The sequence below is a fragment of the Triturus cristatus genome, chromosome 4_1, assembly GCF_964204655.1.
Source record: "Triturus cristatus chromosome 4_1, aTriCri1.1, whole genome shotgun sequence".
Taxonomy (NCBI): domain Eukaryota; kingdom Metazoa; phylum Chordata; class Amphibia; order Caudata; family Salamandridae; genus Triturus; species Triturus cristatus.
In genome coordinates, this window is record NC_140585.1 from 1,296,448,603 (window position 1) to 1,296,471,384 (window position 22,782).

General features: G+C 43.2%; 1 pseudogene; it reads right to left on the reverse strand.

Moving 5' to 3' along the window:
- Positions 1-11,162: 11,162 nt before the first annotated feature.
- LOC146856610 (uncharacterized) overlaps positions 11,163-22,782 on the reverse strand; it is a 147,042-nt pseudogene continuing 135,422 nt past the window's right edge.

Here is a 22,782-nt window from a genome sequence, read left to right on the forward strand (position 1 = left end):
AGTCTTTTTTCTGTAAGCTCAATATCCTTGGCAAGGGCAGAGGACACTCTAACTAAAAAATTATCCAGAGTGCCCATTAACGCTCCTCCTGTTGGCCTTCTAATGTCTTTGGCATTATCTCTACAGATTGGTGGAGAAGCAGACATTATGTATGCATATAGTACTTAACCTAGCGTCGATAGTTTGCACAGACAAAATTTTAATATGAGGATTCCACAGACTGACCTTTACTGTAGATAGTACATGAAAGAGACCAAGCCCGTCCCGGCCTTGTCCGGTCTAGAACGGGCTAAAATGGGCCTGCCCTTGGCCCGGGCTTCGCCCGGCACGTCCCGCGAAGCGGGCCTCAGCGTTTGTTATATGCGCCTCCTGGCGCTGGCGCGGCGTGTAGAGAATGCGCCGCTGCTGAGACAGCCGGGAACTGAAGTCCCGGGGCGGCGACGCTGCAGGCAGCACTCAGTGGCTCTCCGTGACTCCTGGCGATGGCGGCGTGGTCCGCAATAAGGTAAGTTCTTTCGCCCAGCTCCTCCAGCCTCAGCGTTTGTTATATGCGCCTCCTGGCACTGGCGCAGCGTGTAGAGAATGCACCGCCGCTGAGGCAGCCGGGAACTGAAGTCCCGGGGCGGCGACGCTGCAGGCAGCACTCAGTGGCTCTCCGTGACTCCTGGCAATGGCGGCGTGGTCCGCAATAAGGTAAGTTCTTTCCCCATTGCATTTAGGGAACCATCAAGTTCACTGAGGTATCAATCACTGTCCTCCTAGTTTCGCCTGTTAATCCTTGTACCTGAGCTGCAATTAGCGAGGATGGAGGCATCTCTACTAAGCTCGAGGGAGTTAAAGAGATTAGGGGCACCACTAAGTCTTGTGCTTGATCTTGGGTTTGACCTCGGTATACAGGACATAAGGAAGGACACTTCCAACAAGAACAAAAAACAACTAAAACCAAATACAAAAAAATTAGTCAAAGCCATCAGACAAGAATACCAACTGGCGGATCCATGGCGGGAAATAAATCCAGACTAGGAATTCTATACCTGTTATTTACACCGTTTTCGGACGGCATCTCAAATTGATTTTTTTCTTACCTCCAGATTCCTCCAGGTCCAAGAGGCTGGTATTATATGTAACCCGTTTTTAGATCATGCTTATGTCAGGGTAGAAATGGTGCTCGGGGGAGAAAGTAGGGAGCGGCCCAGGTGGCAGCTCGACCGTCTCCTTTTGCAGGAAGTGGACTGGGTAAAAAGGTTTAGAGAGTGGATCTCGGAATATTTTCAGATCAACGAGAATACTGCAGCACACTTCTCAGTGTGTGGGGGGGTTAAAGGTGGCAGCCCCCGGGCAGATAATAGCCTTTATGGCCACCCAGTCCAACATCCCGAGGACTAAGATAGCTAAATTGCAAGTAGAGGTGGGTCAGGAATACGCTCTTCAACTTCAGCTTCTCCCAAATTAATATGAGCAGGGAAGAACAGCGTTGAGGGACTTTTTCATTTTAGAGGAGGTTTGTAATTCACAAATTTTTCATCAAAGAGTCTATGAAGAAAGCCAGTTAATTGGTAAAATGTTGGCAAACTCCACAAGAAAAAAACAAGAATCGGCTATAATTTCTAAAGTACTAGACCCCCGGACTGGTCGAGAAGTGGTTAATGGCAGCGATATCCCACAGATCTTTGTTGACCATTTTTGCCAGCTCTACTCTACTGAATATTCAGTGGAGGAGGATATGAATGCTCCCAAACTGTCAGATAATCGGATCAATGAACTGGGTTTGGATGTGGAAGCTGCCAAGATCGTGGCAGCCATAAAAACAGCAGCTGGGGCAAAACCTTGTGGGCAGGATGGCTTCCCTATTGAGTCTTATAAAGTCTTATTAAAATAACTAGTTATCCCCTTAAAAAAATTATTTAACTTTGTAAAAAAGGGTGGTTTAGTCCCCACAGAATTTAAAGAAGCAATAATTGTGTTCTTTGTCAAAAAAGATAAAAACCCGGTAGATGTATATTCATATAGGCCCATCAGTCTTTTGAATTCAGACTTTAAAATCCTGATGAAAGTGTGGGCAGAGTGTTTTTTACCTGCCGCCCAAGAGATAATCCACATAGATCAGACTGGCTTCATAGCAGGTAGATCAATGGTGGCTAATATCCAGTTTTTAATACATGCCTTGGATTATTATAACACAAATCTTATTCCGGCAAGTATTGTAATGGTTGATGCTGAGAAAGCTTTCTACCTTGTGAACTGGAGAACGTTGTTCATTACACTTGGCCAGTTTGGTTTTCCTGCCCAGGTTATGTTACGTAATATGTACCAGGGAGCTACGCCTCTGGTAGTAATAAACTCAAGTTGTGCAGGAACCATAAAAATAAACCGCGGAACCAAGCAGGGCTGTCCACTTTTGCCATTGCTTTTTACTTTTTTTATAGAGCCTTTGGTAATTAAAATACCTAATAATGCTGCAATTCAACCGCTGATCCCTAGTATGGCCAAGCTGAAACTCTTTGCAGAAGACATTATTTTATACCTGACTCCGAATAAAGATAACCTCGAAATGGTTTTAAGGAAATTTTTCAATTTTGAACAAATAGGCGGGTATAAAATAAATGCCAATAAAACCGAAGTTCTTGCCCTCAACGCAGATCTGAATTCTTTCCCATCTTGCTTAAAGATACAAGCAACTAAGTCTGATCCTATAAGATATCTTGGGATATTTGTATCTAGCCAGTACCAACAGCTATTTGAATTGAACTATTTAAGAATGAAGGATAAGATTAAAAATCGATTGGCTCAATGGATATCACTCCCCCTTTCTATAGTGGGTAGAGTTTCATCAAAATGTCCATACTTCCGTTGCGTATCTTTTTATTCACTAATGTTCCAATCAAGATAAATCAGTCTTATTTTAGGGAAATGTAAACCCTATTTAGGGAATTTGTTTGGGCCAAGAAAGTTCCAAGGGTGAAATTGACTGTCGTGCAATTACCTATCGTACAAGGGGGTTTAGCTCTGCCGCATGTGAGAACATACTATGAGGCCGCTTTTTCAGATTTAGCGTCTGGCTTGTTGGGATCCAAAAGTACCAGAGACAACATTTTTTGTAGATAAGATGACGCAAGAAATTGGTTCACAAACTCAAGTGTTTTTAAAAACTTCCAAACTTCCTAAAAAGACAAGATACAAGACTTTAAAAGATCACTTTTTTAGACTCCAGTCCCTTTTAAGAAGACAGGCTCTTCGGGCCTCCAATATCTAAAACTGAGAGAGTGTACTAGTCTCGGTTTCCAGCTGAAATTAAGGTATATTAACATATGGGAAGGCTTTGGATTATCCGAGCTAAGACATTTTATAATTCAAAATAGGCTGATTTCTTGGCAAGAAGTAGTGGTAAGGGCAGAGGGCCACCAGAAACCGGCTTTCTTTGAATATTTACGAATTGTTCACTGGTTAAAGATTATCAGTGGTATATTGGATGCCCCTAATCAATTGACGTTGGCTCTCTATGGGGCCAAATTAATGGTGTAGGAAACTGGCATAGGCTGCTACAACTACAGGGCCAAGCTCCCGTGATAGAGAACCATTTGGGTAAAATAGCTCGGGAGACAGGATGTAGGTTAGCCTTGAAGGAGTGGGAGGCCATCTGTTATCTAGGAAGTAAATCATTGCGTGCCGCGAATTTTAAAAGGATGGCCTTCTTATCACGATGGCTTTCTTATTTAACTCCGGCTTCCTTAAAAAAAAGATTCCCAGGAGTTGAGAACAAGTGCTTTCGTTGCCAGATGGATGGAGAAGGTGGATGGCACCATACTTTTTATGCATGTACACGGCTCAGGCCTTTTTGGGAGGCAGTTTTTTCTGATATTGAGTAAGCAATCGGGAAGAGGGTTTTGTTTGAGGCCGAAGAAGCCTTTGTATTTATTTCCTGTACGGTAGCTCATTCTCTAATTCTGCAGAATTGGAAATCTATTGAAGATCCCACTCATTTGAAATGGTTCAATAAAATGAAAAGGACAAGAAAATTCGAAGAAGCCTATGCTAGACGGATGGGGGCCACTAGGAAATTAAAAATAAATTGGACGTTTTTTAATGATTTAGAAAAGTCCAAAGAGGGATCTCAACACTCGTGTTTATAAAATTGATGTAGCAGCTCTCATTATAAGGCACTTGCACTCTTTTTGCTATATGGCACCTTAGAAGCACTAGAACTTTTCTAGTTGTCGCACTTTATAGAATGATGTATTCTGTATTATCGGTTAAGGATGTTATTAGCTGCTACAGCCATAATCTTTTTTAAGATGTTGTAGTTATGATGGTTTTAGGCGATAATAAGGTACTAGCACTTTATTGGTATTGCAGTTTAGATGTACTAGTAACCTTTTTTCAGTGCTGCTTTTTTCAAAAAATTTAAAAAAAATTATACATTGTTGATCTGTGAATGAGTATATGACTAGCTGCTAGAGGCATAGCTTTTTTCATCATGTATTAAGAAGCTGTCTTTTTTGGGTTTTTGTACAAACTGGTTTTAATAATGATTTTAAGTATACTATGTAAATCATGAACCTAATGCTCTTCTCAATTAAAAAAAAACATTATTGGAAGCATCAATATTATACATTTGAATTCAGAATTCAGAATTAAGTGGACAGTTCTTCAGAACATGTTTATTCTGGACTCAGTTTCACCAATGTTCCTTAATATTCTTTTCCCAGGAAGAAAATCAATGTTCATTGTGTTTAGTTTGCAGCACTTTTTTAATTTCATCTTTCTTTCTTTCTTTCTTTCTTTCTTTCTTTCTTTCTTTCTTTCTTTCTTTCTTTCTTTCTTTCTTTCTTTCTTTCTTCTATTTTCTTTTCTTACTTTCTTCTTTCCTTATTTTTTTCATTCCTTTTCATTCTTTTCTTTCATACGTTCATTACTTCTCTCCTTTTTTCTTTCATTCTTGTGTTCCTATTTATTGCTTTCCTTTTCCTTTTATCCCTTTTCTTTCTCTTTTTCCTTCATTCCCTTTCATTTTTCTTCCGTTGTGTGATGCTGTTTTTCCTTTTTCTTTTATTCCTTCTTTGCTTTTTTCCTCTCATTTTTTTCCTTCTTTTTCTTCTTTATTGCTTTCCTTGGATTTGTCATAGTTTCATTCCTTCATTCTTTCTCTTTATGTTCCATTTTTTCACATTTTTTTTCCTTTTTTCTTTCATTACTTATTTACTTCTTTCTTGGTTTCTCTTTTTCTATAATTTTTCCATTACTGTTGTTTTTCTTTTTTTTCATTCTTTCCATCATTCTTGCTTTCTGTCTCTCTTGTCTTTTTTCTTGCCTTCTTTTTACTTGCATGCTTTCATTCCCTTTTCCTTCTTTCTTGCTTTCATTTTTTCTTTTTCATCTTTCTTGCTTTCATTCTTACTTTTTCTTCACTCTTTCTTGCTTTTATTTTTCCTTTCCTTCTTCCTTTCCTTCTTTCGTTCTTTCTTTCTTTCTTTCTTTCTTTCTTTCTTTCGTTCTTTCTTTCTTTCTTTCTTTCTTTCTTTCTTTCTTTCCATATGTCATCCCTTCTTTTCTTTTTATTTGCTTTCATTATTGTTTTCCTTCTTTCTTGAGTGGAGTAGTGTGTGGTCGAGTGGTAGAGTGTCACAGAGTGGAGTGGCATAGAGTGGTGTAGACTGGAAGGGCATAGAGTGGAATAGAGTGTCATAGAGTGGAGTGTGACAGATTGGAGTGTCAAGAATGCAGTGACATAGAGTAGAGCAGAGTGGAGTAATGTAGAAAGGCATAGAGTGGAGTTGTATAGAGTGTTGTAAAGTTTCATAGAGAGTAGTTGAGTAGGGTGGAGCGGCATAAAGTGGAGTGGCGAGTGAAGTTGCACGTAGAGTGGAGTGTCATTGAGTGGAATGTCATAGAGTAAAGTGCAATCTAGTGCAATAAAGTGTAGATTGGAGCGGACTCTTGTAGAGTGGAGTGGCATAGAGTGACACTGAATGGAATAGCATAGAATGGAATAGAGTGTCGTAGAGTGAAGTGGAAAGGTGAAGAATGGAGTAGAGTGGCATAGAGTAGATTAGAGTAGAGTGTTGTAGAGTGGAGTGGACTAAAGTTGGGTGGTGTAGAGTATAGTGCCATTGAGTGGCTTGGAGTGGAGTGGCATAGAGTGAAGTGGTGTGGAGTGGCATTGAGTGGAGCAGCATAGAGAGGCATAGAGTGGCATGGAGTATAGTCGCTTAGAGTCTAGTGGAAAAAAGTGGAAAAAAGTGGCATAGAGTAGAGTGAAGTAGAGTGTTGTTGAATGGACTGGTTTGAAGTTGAGTAGAGTGTCATGGAGTGGGGTAGAGTGGAGTGCCTTGACATGGCATAGAGAGAAGCAAAATCACGTTGAGTGCTGTAGAGTGAAGTGTCATGGAGGGGAGTGGAATGTTGTTGGTTTGAGTGCCATTGAGTGGAGTAGCATAGAGTGGAATAAAGTGAAGTCAAGTAAAGTGTCGTAGATTGGAGTGGCTTAGAGTGAAATGGTGTGGAGTGGTGTGGAGTAGAGTGAAGTAAAGTGCAGTTGATTGACATATAGTGGTGTAGAGTGTCGAGAGTGGAGTGGCATATAGTGACATAGAATGGAGTAGCATAGAGTGGAGCAGCGTGCCAGAGAGTGGAGTGATGTGGATTGGTGTAGAGTGGCATAGAGTAGAGTGTTGTAGAGTGTAGTGGCATAGAGTGGTGTGGTATAGAGTGGAGTGGCAGAGAGTGGAGAGCTATGGAGAAGCCTGTAGTGGAGTGGCATAGAGTTATGTGGAGTGGCATAGAGTGGAGTAGAGTGTTGTAGAGTGGAGTGACATAGAGTGTCGAAGAGTGGAGTAGCATGGAGTGGAGTATAGTGATGTAAAGTGGAGTGGCAGAGAGTATTGTGGAATGGCATAGAGCAGAGTGGGTGAGACTGGAGTGGCATAGAGTGGAGTAAAGTGGCATGCAGTGAAGTAGAGTGGTGTACAGTGAAGTGGCATAGAGTGGAGTGGAGTAAAGTGTCATGGAGTATAGTGTAGAAAGTAGATTGCTTTACAGCGATGTAGAGTGGAGTTGCTTACCATGGAGTGGCAAGGAGTGGCCTAGAGTGGAGGGGTGTCGAGTGGCATAGAGTTGAGAGGAGTGTCATAGACTGGAGTGGCATTGAGTGAAGTAGAAAAACATATAGTGGAGTAGCGTGGAGTGGAGAGGCATAGCGTTGAGTGTTGTCGAGTAGAGTGGCATGGTGTGGAATGTAGTGCAATAGAGTGGTGTAGAGTGGCATAGAGCAGAGTAGTGTAGGCTGGAGGGGAGTATCATAGAGTGGAGTGGAATTCAGTGGAATAGAGTGTTGTAGAGTGGAGTGGCATAGAGTGACATAGATTAGTGTGGGATAAAGTGGCGTAGTATAGAGTGGAGTAAGGTGTCATATAGTGGAGTGGCATAGAGTTGAGTGGCATAGAGTGGAGTGACAGAGTGGAGTAACATAGGCTGGGATAGAGTGTAGTTGTGTAGAGTGTTGTAAAAGTTTGTGGAGCGTAGTGGCGTAGAGTGGAGCCACATAGAGTGGAGTGAAGAGTAGTGTGGAGTGTCACAGAGTGGAGTATCATAGAGTGTCATGTCAAGGAGTAAAGTAGAGTGGTGCAGAGTTGAGTGGTGTAGCGTGTCGTAGAGTGGACTGGAGTACAGTGGTGTTGACTGGAGAAGTGTAGCATGAAGTGGCATGGAGTGGCAAAGATTGTTGTACAATGCAGTGGCATAGAGTGGAGTTGAGTGTTACAGAATGGATTGGCATAGAGGGTGGGGTAGAGTATTGTAGAGTGAAGTATACATGATGTGGTAGTGCACTGCCATTACAGCAAACACATTTTCAATTAAAATTATCATCACATTTGCACAGACATATAGTTTTACTGATAAAATTATACAGCGCACGAACAGTAATGTGTGGAAATCAGCATCACCCAGTGAATTGATTTGTTTTGATCATATTAAAATATTTGTTTCCACCACGCTTTAGAGTTACAAACAAAATTTGCATTATTTGTGCTTCCTAATTCTGATCATTCAAAAATATGTGTATAGTTAATTTACAGGCATTTAAATTTAGTTGCGTGTTCGAAAATATAACATCCTACAACCCTTCTTACCTCCAGTACCTAGCAAGATTGTTACATAAATCCTCTCAATTTGCAGTCAGAGAAAGAAAGAAAAGTAAACACCAAACTCGCTGGAAGTCAAATCCTTAAATCTGACCTCTGTCTTTGAATGTACACCAATAGGCCTGTTTCTTACTCATTCTCTCCTAGAATTCCAGCATGGGTATTTTGTGGGTATTTCAGCAACCCCCACACCTCTACTTCCAGCGCTTTTGGCATGGGCATGAAATGGAAGTTATGCTATTAGTAAAGAGCACTGGCCAAAATAAACAAGCTCCTAGGCAGAACATTTTTCCTCACAGGCATGCAAAATTGATTTACTGGCAGTGGCAAGGATAAGTAGAATCAGTTAAAGGGATACATAGGAGACAGGAAACATTTTCTAAGAAATACAGCTCCTTTACTGCTTCATTAACAAGTATAGAAGAAGGGAAGCATCTGAAAACACATGTTCTCTTGTGAAGTGTCTCATGAAAAGGAAAAAAGGAGTTTCAAGGAAGCAAGCACCTGTGTAAGAATGCAAGAAGACAATCAGAGAGATTGTTAACAGGCTATGGTCCGACAGAACGACAAAGGCATGCTGGACAGCCTAAAACAAATAAAGCCAGCATTTAGAAAGCAGGCAACTGTGTGCTACAAAACGCACAACCAGTAGTAAGCAATGGGCAGAATGCACTCCAAGAGAAGCCTTCAAAATATGTCCAAGAAGGAAGTCTTGCGCAAACAGACCTATCTGGTAGGTTTCGACCTCAAAAAGCAGAAATATGACATAGGTTTACTGTCTTACGGGCTCGGGTCTCAAACATCCATTATATATACACTCTGCAGTACAAAAAAAACGTGATCTATATATCCCATTCATCATCATAGCAGAAGAGAATGTAGTACTATCGAAATTGAGCCATAACATCCGAATGAATAATCCAAAAGTAGCTAGATTTATTCCTCAAATTCCTAATTCGAGATTTTTCGGAAAAGTATTTGTTTTGGCCCAAACTTCATCTACAAATGTCATAAAATAACTCTTTTGTGCAAAACACAAGCTTTTCAAATTAATGAAAAAGTACCAAACACTGCCTCATTATTTTCAGAATATGTAAAGGCTCTCTCAAATAACAGCCTCTAATTTTTAGCAAATACACGAAGTTAGTCCAAATTTTGGGGTTTATTATTTTGATCAAGTCCCCTTGGTTACTAATATCCTATATGGACCAGTTGTGATTATATTTTCAATCATTGCATCGCATGCCCAAGTTCAACACGATTGCTCAGCTTGGCATTTCAGATCATAGGCAAGTACACTAATCAAATTTAGCAGTTGACTCTGCACACCAGAAGCAGTCATCATATGCTAGAGGTGGTAAACATAGACTGTAAAGATGGTCTGGTGTTTTGAGTATTAACTGGATTTCAAGGGTGGTCAGTGTAGGTCAGGGATGACCACTGTATGCCTGGGTGGTCAAGGATTCCCTCCAGATATCAGAAAGAAAAACAACTTTCTTTAAAACAATGGCGAGACGGGATGTCTATGCCAGGAGGTGATTCTAGTTCACCAATCTTGTGTAATGTTTTGACAGTTACACAAAAAACTGTATCTTCCAAAAAGGGTAAGTAATTAAACTGTGATTGCCGAAGGCATTGGTGAGCAGAGTACTTAGGGCCAGATGTAGGTTTCAATTTAGGGAGTCCTTCATAGCTATTTTTACCGAATCGCTATTAAGGACTCACTAAATGGAATGTAGGTAGGAATCGCTAAAATATTAGCGATTCCTTAAAATTCATTAAGAGCGAATTGGTAATTGAGATTCGTTATTAAGGAATACTTGCCCATTCATTCCTATGGGCTAGGAGGCCCATAGGAATGAATGGGAAGATATTCACTATTAGCGATTCGGTATTACCGAATCGCTAAGAGCAGGAGCTATTTGAAGGGTGCCAGGGTGTCCAAAGGACACCCTGTTGCACCCCTGAAATGTGCATGTGTGCACATGTGGCGCACATACATGCCCTAAGAGCATGGATGTGTGCCACATGGCACATTTAAAAAAGCAAAAAAGTGCTTTTGCAAAGGAAGTCGCTACTTACCATCAACTAGAAGTTGGTGGTAATTAACGATTCCTTAAGGCTGAAGTGCACTATTTTTAGTGCTACCTACATTGCATTTAAGGAATCGGTATTTCCGATTCCTTAAATGCAAGAGCAAAATAAGGAATCTCTATCCTGCGATTCCTTATTTTTCAAGTAGGTTTCAACTCACCTACATTGCACTCAGCCAAATACTGGTTGGTAACGCAGAAATTCTGTGAATTTCTGTGTTACCGCTCGGTATTTGGCCACCTACACCTGGCCCTTAGTGAGTACTGGAATGTGAATAGCCTCATGGCGTTTGGTTGGATTTAGAGATGTTCATTTAAAAACATTGGAGTCTGAGGTCTTTTTCACTGCAGATTTCTTTGTACTTCACGAAGGCTGTGTTAAATCTGACCGGGGACGTGAGTGGCTAAGGCTGTTGTTCATAAAATATTTTCCAGTACCTTCCCTTAAGTGTCAAATAATGCACATAGTCAGGCATTGCACAGCAGAGAAACACATCAAATACCACAAAAGGTGCGCACCTTTGCTGTCTTCAGCAGAACTGTCTCTCAGATGAGACAGACATTGCAAATTTTTATTTTAGACAGCACTACCATTCCTAAATTTTCCCAGAATTTCCAGGAGGTTTGGGCCTTGCACAGTAATCTCATATATGTCACAGAACACAGAGATCCAGCCTCACACAGCAAAGAGATCTCCAAGCTCAGACCTCAATACCAGAGCTACGTCTCAGATTACAGATGCCTGATAGTTTTAGTAACTAGCTTTTCCCTCAGGCTTTATTGTTTTAATAAAATGACTCATAATCCTGTTTTTATAAAATATTGATTAAACTTTTCATTTATTAAGCAAGTGAGTTGGTCAGGACCACAGCGTGAGTCGACAAGCAGCTTCAACCTATTCACCAGAGGTTCAGCACCTCCGTTTTCTGATTCATGCTGCATCTGCTAACGCACCAAAGTTAGGCTCCTTCTTCCTTGCCCCCAGCAATGGAAGTTTGTAGGTGCCTGAAGAATAAAAGGAATTAGGATCAACCACAATTTAACAATTACTGTGTAACCCATTTGGCCACACAGTAAAACTCTGAGTCAGAGGATGGGGTTACGTTAGGATTTATTACAAATTGAAAGCCAACCTGATATAAATTAGTCTCAGAAACGTAGTATAAAAATGCAGAATCACTAGTCAGTGGAGGCTGGTAACATTTGAAGGTAGTGGGGGGTAAAAGTGGGTGATGGGTGCCCTGTGGCGAGTGAGCGTGGCAAGCGAGTATAGCGAGCGAGCCCGAACATCATAAGGAGAAGTTTGGTGGGGTTCGGGAAAGGTTTAAAAAAAGAGTGGGCAAATAATGCATTTTCAAGCAAATTTGGGAAAGCAAGAAAGTTAATAAAGCAATTGTGAAAGTGTATTTATGATATCACTAAAGAGATTTCATATTATAATGACTTAGATAGCTGCTTACCCAGTTTAACCAGAGAACTGCACTTCGCAACCCACAAACACACAGATTCACCTGTAAGCAGCATATTTTCATTTGCTTTTGCACTCTCAATATTTTGGCAACTATGGGGCATATTATCAAGCCAGGCGATAAAATTATCGCCGCTTTAGCGGCAGAAAACTGCCGCTAAAACGGCGATAATGAGCTTGATAATATGCTCTATGGAATTCCAATTGAAACCCATGTTAAATGTGAAGGACGTCTAACATGGGCTTCAATTGGAATTCCATTGAGCATATTATCAAGCCCATTATCGCCGTTTTAACGGCAGTTTTCTGCCGCTAATGCGGCGATAATTTTATAGCCTGGCATGTTAATATGCCCCAAAGTGCCTCCTTCATACATAGTTGCACAGAAGCACAATTGCAACTGGAATAAGTGACAATTGCTCTGTTTGTTAAGCAGAGAGGCAAAGGATTGGATGACCGCTTATTATGAACAACCTTTTGACACACTGACAGGCACTGTGAAAAATTTGCACTGCCTTTGGCCTTTGCTCCAGACTCTCAATGGTGGTCAGTTAAAAGCGACTGAAGGCGACTCAGTTCAAAGTATGCACTGTACTAGAGGAATATGTTTCACAAAAAAATACAGAAATACAACATTCTGAAAATGGTGAGCACTCTTAAGGAATGCAAGTTTAAATAAAACATGTGAAATATACACAGAAACTAAATCTCTGACATGGAATGCCTTAACGTTGTATACATTAATTGTGCAGATACCAATCAGTGTTATTTGCCAGTTGTGGATGGGTGGAATGGTGTCTGCGTGTAAGCAGGTATGTATGCATGGATGGATGACTGGTAATGTGGATGGATGAATGGGTGGGTGAGTGGATAAATGTGTTATAGGAGGATGGATGGGTGAATGGGCAAATGTGCTGATGGGTGAATGAAAGGATGTGTGGGTCATGGCTGGATGGATGAGATTGTGGAATGAAATGCGGGATGCAGGAAGGAAGGGGTGGATGGGTGAATGAGTTGGATAGTAGAACAGATATTGTTGTGTAAGGATGGATAACTTGGAGAATGGAAAGATGACTTATGGATTGATGAGTGAATGGGGGGTCAAGTAAATAGATTTGGTGGCAAGATGGATGGACAGGACGATGGAAGATGTGGATTTATGGATAGAACCCTAATGGAAGGATGGATATATTGAGTTATTGATGGGAGTTTGGATAAATTGATGGGTGTATGGTAGGATGGGTGCATAAAGCACTTCTGTAACACAATGCATAGTGCCAACAGCTTTGGACAGAGATTGTGAAAACTTGTAGCATGTATCTAGCTGTAATAGTCATTAAACTTATTGGATGTCAAAACAATTATATTCACATATTGCTCTTTGTGATCTTAAGAGCTACTGGCTATTGAGAATTCAGTCCTTCTCTGCAGATAGAACACCTTGCAGGCCCAGTCATTAAATTCACACAAACGCTCTCAGACATCTAAAATGGTGCTGTGTCTCACCTTGGCTCCTTTTAAACAGTTTGGCAAACAGCTTCTAACATGCTTGGTCATCCAAAACATATCTGTAACCTGGACACATTTCCTGCTGCAGCAAAGCATAATAATGTTGACCAAGACACCTGTTTTTTAGAGAAGGTCAAAGGTTAATTTCAAAGTCAGTGAGTTAGTGCACCACAGGCTGCAGAAAGCTCTGTATAACCTGACTATTTCAGATATAAATCTATTAGTATATGACTGAGAGTTAATGCACCACCAGCAGCACATATCAAAATAAACGGATTACTACACACAGCCAATCCCATTAGGTTTCAGCGGTAGAAATAATTCAGCCATATATCCTTTCAAAGCTAATGGTAGAAATACTTATGAGTTTTGTAATTGTATGTGATATATGTTATTCATAGTGCCTAAATGAACTGCTGCCTGTATTTATTAATCAGGGAGAGGATGTGGCACAGTGGCCAGAGCTGTCAGATTCGGGAGCTGGAAATCTGGGTTTGAATCTCGGCATCGGCTCAACATCCTGTGATTTTTTGGTAAATCACTTAAGTAGCTCATGAAACCGAAATAAATTTGGATATTGCTGCATAACGTAGGCAACAGTGTCATCTTAATGATTTTTAAGGCCTTCATTTGTAACTACTTTGAATGTTATCACTCATTACCATTGGTTTTGGTTCAGGTCTCCCTGCTAATTTGCTGGCTCACATTTGTGTTGTTGAGGTTGTGTTCTAATACCAGCAGCAGGTGTTCAACCCAATGCACAATGTTACCCCTTATACTAACATAATGACCCACCCTTGAATAGTATGTGATGTCTAAATAAATATTTTTGTAGCATTGATTCAGAATGCTGGCATACATGCTGCACTGTGATATGTACAGTCACATTGCAAAATAAACATACATTTTAGATGCAATATCCTTCTTGGTTTGTATGAATATATACATTGTGTATGAAGCATATCCAGTGTTTTTATGATGTGAGAAAACCCTAGATAGATACATAAGCAAGTTCTACATTTCCAGCACATTTATTTGTTCAGGTTTGCACCTGCTTTGTGCTACAAATAGTTTGGTAGCTCCTACCTGGATTAAATAGAACATTACCCTTAAGGTATGCATCTTCTTTTGCACTGATGTCCAAGCTCCAAACCTTGCCCATGAAACTCTTTATCCTCTGAACGTCGCACCAAGTGGGGCAAGCCTCCGCATTTCATCCTCAGTATCAGATTGCTTCAGGAGAATCTGTTTCTGCAAACTGGGTGCTGAAATGTCTGTTGTGTCAATATCAACCTTCTCTTGAGCAAGACCCAGGACAAAGAGAGGGTCCCAGCACTGTTGCACCAAGAGCTGCTGGTCCCCAAGTGGCAGCAGGCAAAAAGAGGACAGGTTTTGGATGAAGGCTGCAGTCGTCAGGAGCACCTCTGAGGTCCTCTTGCAGGTGAGCCCTGGGGCCCCAAGGCCCACTTGCTGGTTCTAGTGGCAGGGGCAGCCCTTCCTTGGAGATCTATATCATTGTTGGTGTTAGTGGAGGGAAGGAGGTCACCATCTTCCTTCTGACCTTTGCTCCACGCTGAGGGTTTGCAGTAAGATGCAACCCCAAAGAATGGCCTTGCACTGACATTTGTCAACATTTGTCTGCCTCCCATTGCATGCTATATTGCTTCTCAAGCTGCCTGTGCCCTCTGATCCCTCGTCGTGACTTGCTGGCTTCAGGAGTGCATGAAGTTGTGACCATCTCGCCCCTCCACCAACCCCTGCATCTGATGAGCCAATCTAGATGCTGCTCCCTTGCTGTTTATGCTAATAAAAATGTCAATATCCCCAACACGTGGGGAAAGTCCCCAATCCATACTCTAATTCAAATAATGTAAATGATTCAAAATCTAGTCCAAATGTGATTTAAAGAAATTATTTTTATTATCTTGTGTATTCTTTTCTTTCTGTTATCTGGTTAATTTAAACCTTAAGTGTCCATTTTCAACTTTTTCAACTTTTTCCCTTTGTAGTTCTTTATAACTCAAATAAATATGCCCATTGCATTTCAGGCTGCACCCTTCATCAGGGGAGGAGTCCTATATACAAAGAAGAAACTTAACTCAGTAAAGATATATGCAATTTTTACAATTTGAAAACAGTTCATGCTCTGCTAGTGCTGTTAAGAGCTGGTGAGTAAACCTGCATGGGTATCTCCAATAATTGTTTTCAAATTGTAAAAATTGTAGGGATCTTTACTGAGTTTAGTTTATTCTATGTTTATAGGACTCACCCCCTGATGAAGGGTGCAGCCTGAATTGCTTTGGGCATATTTATTTGAGTTATAACGAACTACAAAGGGAAAACTTTGAAAATGGACAATTAAGGTTTAAATGAACCAGATAACAGAAAGAAAAGAAAATACAAGAAAATAAAATCTTTATTGTAATCACATTTGGACTAAATTTTGAATCATTTAAATTATTTGAATTAGAGTGCGGATGGGGACGCTCCCCACATGTTGGGGATTTCGCATTCTTTGGTTCACTAGCACCTCATACTCAGGAGGACGAACCAATCCGCACCAAAGTGAGTTCTTAATTACAATACCTACACATGAATGCATGATCCTTACCATTTTTGGGACTTATTCTGTTTATGCTCATAAACAGCATGTGAACAGGCTTTTCAGCGCTGTCAGTGCTCCTTAGGAGACTTGGGGGCTACAGCTGTAACCCCCCTGGGCTCCTAACATTGATCAGCCTGGCAAGGGTTTAACCCCTTGAATGACCATGACGAGCTGGATTCGTCATGGCGCACAGTTCTTGTGTGCCCATGACGAGTCCAGCTCGTCATGAGGCATTCCCTGGGGAATCCCTCTGCTGCGGGCACCAGAGGGATTTCCTTTAATTAAAAATAGCCTCGGGAGCTGGGGAAGAGCTTCCCCAGCTCCCGAGGCCCCCCCCTGCTTCACTTTCTACGTGCTCAGGGGGCTATCTCAGCCCCCTGAGCACGTAGAAAGACGGGAGAGGTATCGTTGGAAAGGGGAGAATCTCTCCAGTGGATTCCTGCTTGGGGATCGCCACAGGAGGGCGATCCCCACGCAGGGATCCACTCACTAGACACCAGGGAGGGGGGAGTGGCCCCTTGGGCAAGGGCCTTTGCTCCCCCCATATGAAATTGGCACCATTAAATCTTTTTGCCCCCCCTGCTACTGCCCCCATCTGCCCCCCCGGGGGGCAAAAAGCCCACTAGACACCAGGGAATTTAAAAAAAGAAAAATAGGGGTGGGGGCTGCCCAAAACGGGCAGGCCCATACCCCCACCCCAACCCCCAATTACTACAGTCTTTCTGCCCCCCCGGGGGGGCAGATGGGGCATTGGCCCCAAATCTGCCCCTCTGGGGGGACAGAAAGCCCACCTAATACCAGGGATTAGTTTTTAGTTTTTTTTAGGGTGTGGGCTGCCCGAAACACCAATGCCCCCACCCACCTGCCACCATTACAGCCTTTCTGCCCCCCCTGGAGGGCAGATGGGGGCAAAAAGCCCACTAGACACCAGGGATTAAAAAAAAAATAGGGGTGGGGGCTGCCCAAAACGGGCAGGCACATGCCCCATCCTCCTCAATTATTATTGTCTTTCTGCCCCCCCACCCCCGTGGGGCAGATGGGGCATTGGCCCCTAATCTGCCCCTTCGGGGGGGGTGGAAAGCACACTAGACACCAGAGATTTTTTTATGAAGTAAAAATAAGGGTGGGGGCTGCCCAAAACAGGCATGCCCATGCCCCCACCCCCCCTGCAATCATTAGTCTTTCTGCCCCCTCTGGAGGGCAGATGGGGCATTGGCCCCTAATCTGCCCCTTCGGGGGGGCAGAAAGCCCACTAAACACCAGGGATTTGTTTTTAGAAGGTTTTTTTTAGGGTGGAGGCTGCCCAAAACGGGCTCGCCAATGCCCCCACAGACCTGCCACCATTATAGACTTTCTGCCCCCCCAGGGGGCAGATGGGGCATTGGCCCCTAATCTGCCCCTTCGGAGGGGCAGAAAGCCCACCTGACGCCAGGGATTTTTTCGCGCAATTTTATTTAGGGTGATGGATTTTATTTAGGGTGGAGGCTGCCCTAAATGGGCACGCCAATGCCCCCACCCCCGCTACCATAACAGCCTTTCTGCCCCCACTGGGGGGCAGATGGGGCAGTAGCCCCCAATCTGCCCCCCCCAGAGGGGCAGAAAGCCCACTATCCAACAGGGATTTTTTTTGTGCAATTGTTTTTGGGTGTGGGCTGCCCGAAACGGGCACGCCAATGCCCCCACCATCCCCCCACAAAAATGACAGTCTTTCTGCCCCCCAGGAGGCAGATGGGAGCTGTAGCCCCCAATCTGGCCCTCCTGGAGGGCGCAAAAAGCCCACTAGAAACCATGGATTTTTTTGTTTCATTAGTGTAGTGGTAGGGGCTCCCCAAAATGGGCATTACAATACCCCCACCCACAGAGAAATTCCAGTCTGTCTGCCCCCCCCGGCAGGGCAGATGGTGGCAGTGGCCCATGATCTGCCCCCTGGGCTAGGCTCCAGCGAGTACGCAGGCTTTTTTTATGCGTGGGGGCTGCCCAAAATGGTCATACCAATGCCCCCACCCCCACAAAAAATAGCCACAGTCTTTCTGCCCCTTTAGGGGCATATCGGGATGTAACCCTCTTCCCCAATTCCCCCCCAGGGCAGCAGAAAGCCCACTGGGCTCCGACTTTTTTTAGCAATGTGCATACCTGTCGATTTTGGGCCCTAGCGCAGTTGGCACATAGGCAAACCTAGCAAACCTGTACATTTTTTAAAACTAGACACCGAGGGAAATCCAGGATGGGGTGACTTGACTTGCTCTCACCAGGTTCTGTTACCCAAAATCCATTGCAAACCTAAAAATGTGTCCAAAATAACACATTTTCCTCACATTTCTGTGGTGGAAAGTTCTGGAATCTTCGTGGGTCCACAAAATTCCACCCACCCTGCGTTCCCCAAAGTCTTCCAAGAAAAATGGTACCTCACTTGCGTGGGTAGGCCTAGTGCCCGCATCAAGCAAGGGCCCAAAACCAATTGAGGAGACATCAAAATTCCCTATCACAAAACAACCTGGTTTTGCAAAGGGGGTCCCATGAGTTTTTGGCCCCGGGCTTGGCGGCTATCTAGGGAAACCTTCCATACCCACACATTTCCGAAAACTAGACACCCGGGGGATTCCAGGGAGGTATGGCTTGTGTGGATCCCCCAACGTTTCCTTACCCAGAATGTCCTGCAAACCTCAAATTTAGCTGAAAAAAATCACCTTTTTCACACATTTTTGTGTGGGAAAGTTGTGGCATCATCGGGCTGACACAAATTTCCTACCACCCAGCATTCCCCCGGGTCTCCCAATAAAAACGTGCCTCACTCGTGTGGAAGGCGCAAGTACTCGTGACAGGCAAGGGCCCACAACATAGTGAGGCAACATGAAAATTGCCTATTTCAATACGACCTGGTTTTCCAAGGCAGTCACTTGGGTTTTTAACCCGGTGCTCGGCGGCCACCTAGGGAAACCTACCAAACCCACACATTTCTGAAAACTAGACACCCGGGGATTCCAGGGAGGTATGGCCTGCTTGGGTCCCCCAACGTTTCCTTACCCAGAATGCCCTGCAAACCTCAAATTTAGCTGAAAAAATCACCTTTTTCACATATTTTTGTGTGGGAAAGTTGTGGCATCACCGGGCTGACACAAATTTCTTACCACCCAGCATTCCCCCGGGTCTTCCGATAAAAACGGTGCCTCACTCGTGTGGGAGGCCCAAGTACCCGCGACAGGCAAGGGCCCACAACATAGTGAGGCGACATGAAAATTGCCTATCTCAAAACGACCTGGTTTTGCAAGGGGGGTCACTTGGGTTTTTGGCCCGGTGCTCGGCGGCCACCTAGGGAAACCTACCAAACCGACACACGTCTGAAAACTAGACACCCGGGGGATTCCAGGGAGGTATGGCTTGCATGGATCCCCCATCGTTTCCTTACCCAGAATGCCCTGCAAACCTCAAATTTAGCTGAAAAAATCACCTTTTTTACACAGTTTTGTGTGGGAAAGTTGTGGCATCACCGGGCTGACACAAATTTCCTACCACCCAGCGATCCCCCGGGTCTCCCAAGAAAAACGGTGCCTCACTCGTGTGGGAGGCCCAAGTACCCGCGACAGGCAAGGGCCCACAACGTAGTGCGGCGACATGAATATTGCCTATCTCTAACCAACCTGGTTTTGCAAGGGGGGTCACTTGGGTTTTTGGCCCGGTGCTCAGAGGCCACCTAGGTAAACCTACGAAACCCACACATTTCTGAAAACAAGACACCCGATGGATTCCAGGGAGGTATGGCTTGCGTGGATCCCCCAATGTTTCCCTACGCAGAATGCCCTGCAAACCTCAAATTTAGGGACTTGCCTGTCGCGGGTACTTGGGCCTCCCACACTAGTGTGGCACCGTTTTTATCGGGAGACCCGGGGGAACGCTGGGTGGTAGGAAATTTGTGTCAGGCCGGTGATGCCACAACTTTCCCACACAAAAATGTGTGAAAAAGGTGATTTTTTCAGCGTAATTTGAGGTTTGCAGGGCATTCTGGGTAAGGAAACGTTGGGGGATCGATGCAAGCCATACCTCTGTGGAATCCCCCGGGTGTCTAGTTTTCAGAAATGTGTGGGTTTGGTTTCAAAGAGCTGTCATAATTAGAAGAAGTTACAGGTGAAAACGTTGACACAAAAGGCTTTTTTTTTCAACAAATTGTCAATTTATCCAAATGCTTAAGGGCCTTGGCCGACTTAGTGCGGCAAGCATCTCAGTACACTTTTTAATGCACGATCCCAGATGCATATACAGTTACAATATAGATGTAGAGTACTATTCAAATGGATACAGGAATATATAAGAATGAATAATATTATTCAAACCAGACATATATAATTATATATGAGAACTGCAATTTGTTGGTAACATTATTATACACACACATATAAATGTCGAGATTACACAGTAAATGCACTTTCTGTATCTGTTCAAGTGCAGTACATCTCATTAATATTATTACATTATACAAATACATGAGGCCATACGTACATATGTATGTGGCCTAGTCAAACTGAACCACATAATTAGACTTCAATATTCAGGAATGGCATCCTTGAAAATAAATTATTCAAAGCAGGAGGCCTAAGTTTAACAAATACTGTGCAACTTACAGTGGCTTTGTCAGCTGAAGCTATCTGTAAAGGAGAAAGAGGATGTGAATTTTAATGCGAAAAATGCTTTTTCTGCAACTATCCTAACAATCTACGAAAGTCTTAATTTATTTCTGACATGTAAAGTTACTTTATGTCAAACCAACAAAATACTTGACATCAATCCGCCCTTCCTGTCCCTTCAATTAGGAGCCGACTTTCACTGCTGTGTTTTTAGGTATATTTTGCAGGTGTCTGTAGTTCCAGTGACAAGTGGTCTGTTCCTCCAAGTTAGACTGATTCTACAGAGCGTCACAAGATAATACATGCATGCTTGGAACAGCTCTTACCTGCGGCTAGGAGTGTGAGCCCCCTTGAGGTCGAGAGTGGTGTGGTGCTTAGCGTGGCCTCATGACTCAACCTTGGCACATGAAATGTATGAAGGATCTCCCCCAGTGCAGAAGACTGCTGTCAGTAAGGGCAAGGCAAACAAGGTGGTGGGTGGAGTAGAACCTTCACGACGTGGTGCCACTTCATCTGCTACACTAATGGTAACTCCACCCCGATTATGGAATTAGCCTATTTTAATTTCTTGCCTTTCAAATGTAGTTAGTCGCTGAAGGTAAGGCTGCATTAGAAAGGGAAAGGTAGTTAACAGGGTTTATCCTGAATAAGGACGGTAAAGACTGTTACAACATTTGCGTTTGGGGGGCATTTTCAAACCGAAAATCGAAGAAAGTACAAGGTGAATTAATTGCTAGTACTCGGGGGAACTAATATGAATTATGGTATGTAATACATTATTATTATTATTATTATTATTATTGCTGTTATTATTATTATTGTTAATAATAAATAAATCCATATTTGTAAAGCACAAACTACTGACCCTTACGGGTCTCAAGGCGCTGGAAATTAAGTGCGCTATTGCCCAGAGTCACATGGTGCTGAGCTGAGCTGCCTCCAAAGCCGGGGATCGAACCGTGAACCCTGTGCTCCAAAGTCAGCTGCCCTGGCCGCTGCACCACACCTCTCTAGCTATATTTTTATTATTATTATTATTATTATCATTATTATTATTATTATTATTAATATTAATATTAATATAGTAATATTAATATTAATAATAATAATAGTATTATTAATGTATTTATTACACTCACCTCTATTATGTCCCAGATTGGCTCTTGAATTCCAGTTGTGCTAGAGCATTTCCTGGCATGTGTTATATCCATGTAATCCTGGTACTTCTCCCTTCCTTGTGCTCTCCGTCAAATGAGGAAACCACTTATGGGACATAATTAACCCCGGGCATAGCACTACGCTTCGCCCACGTAGTGTACGTAGCGCTGCCTGCTTCGCACTTTCCGAAGTAGGCGAAGCAGGGCAGCGCTACGCACAAGCCGAGGGCGAAGCGTAGCTGCCTGCCACCCGCCACCCACCTCCCGCCTGCCCTCCTTTTAAATAATATCAGCAATGAAAAATAAATTAAAGTAAAGCGACTTACCTTAAGCGCGGCGTCTCCGGGGCTCCCTCTTTCTCGTTTCTAATTTCTTCTGGCAAATGCGCATGCGCGGACACCCGCGCATGCGCATTTCTTGCGAGAAATGCGCATGCGCGGGCGTCCGCGCATGCGCATTTGTCAGAAGAAATTAGAAACGAAGAAGAGGGAGCCCCGGAGACGCCGCGCTTAAGGTAAGTCTCTTTACTTTAATTTATTTTACATTGCTGATATTATTTAAAAGGAGGGCGGGCGGGAGGTGGGTGGCACGTAGTGGGGCTACGCGAAGCGCGTAGTGTGCGTAGATTTGGGCACACTACGTGCTGCTTCACGTAGCCACACTACGCCCACTACGCCCACCCTTAGACATAATGAGTGGTTTTACACAGCATGCACTGCCACAGATAATGCGAGAAGTGCTGCCTCATGTAACAATTGTCTCTGTTACCCATGCACATTGCTGACCTGGCATGAACTAGAAAAGTCTGAAATACAGAGTTGGTCCATCAAGACACTCAAGCAATATCCTCATGGTACAGGGGTTTTTCTGTAGAGTTTGCTTTAAGCTCTTGGGGCACCTTACTGTTGTGCAGTTCAAACTAATCCTTAGGACATGCGCATTTGTTAGGGCAATAGTAACTTTGGGAAAGGTGCCTAGACTCGTTCCAGGCATCCCTGCAGGATATGTTGCCTTATAGACCAGCTAGCTCACAGTGCCACTGTAAGCCCCCCTAACCAACCAGGAAGCAAATGGATTCTGGCAACCACTAAACATCACAACCCTGAACCCTCACGGATGCTGGAAACAGATCAGAACCTTTTGCTCAGAAACTCATTCTGATTTGTACTCAGAGAAATATATAGACAACACAC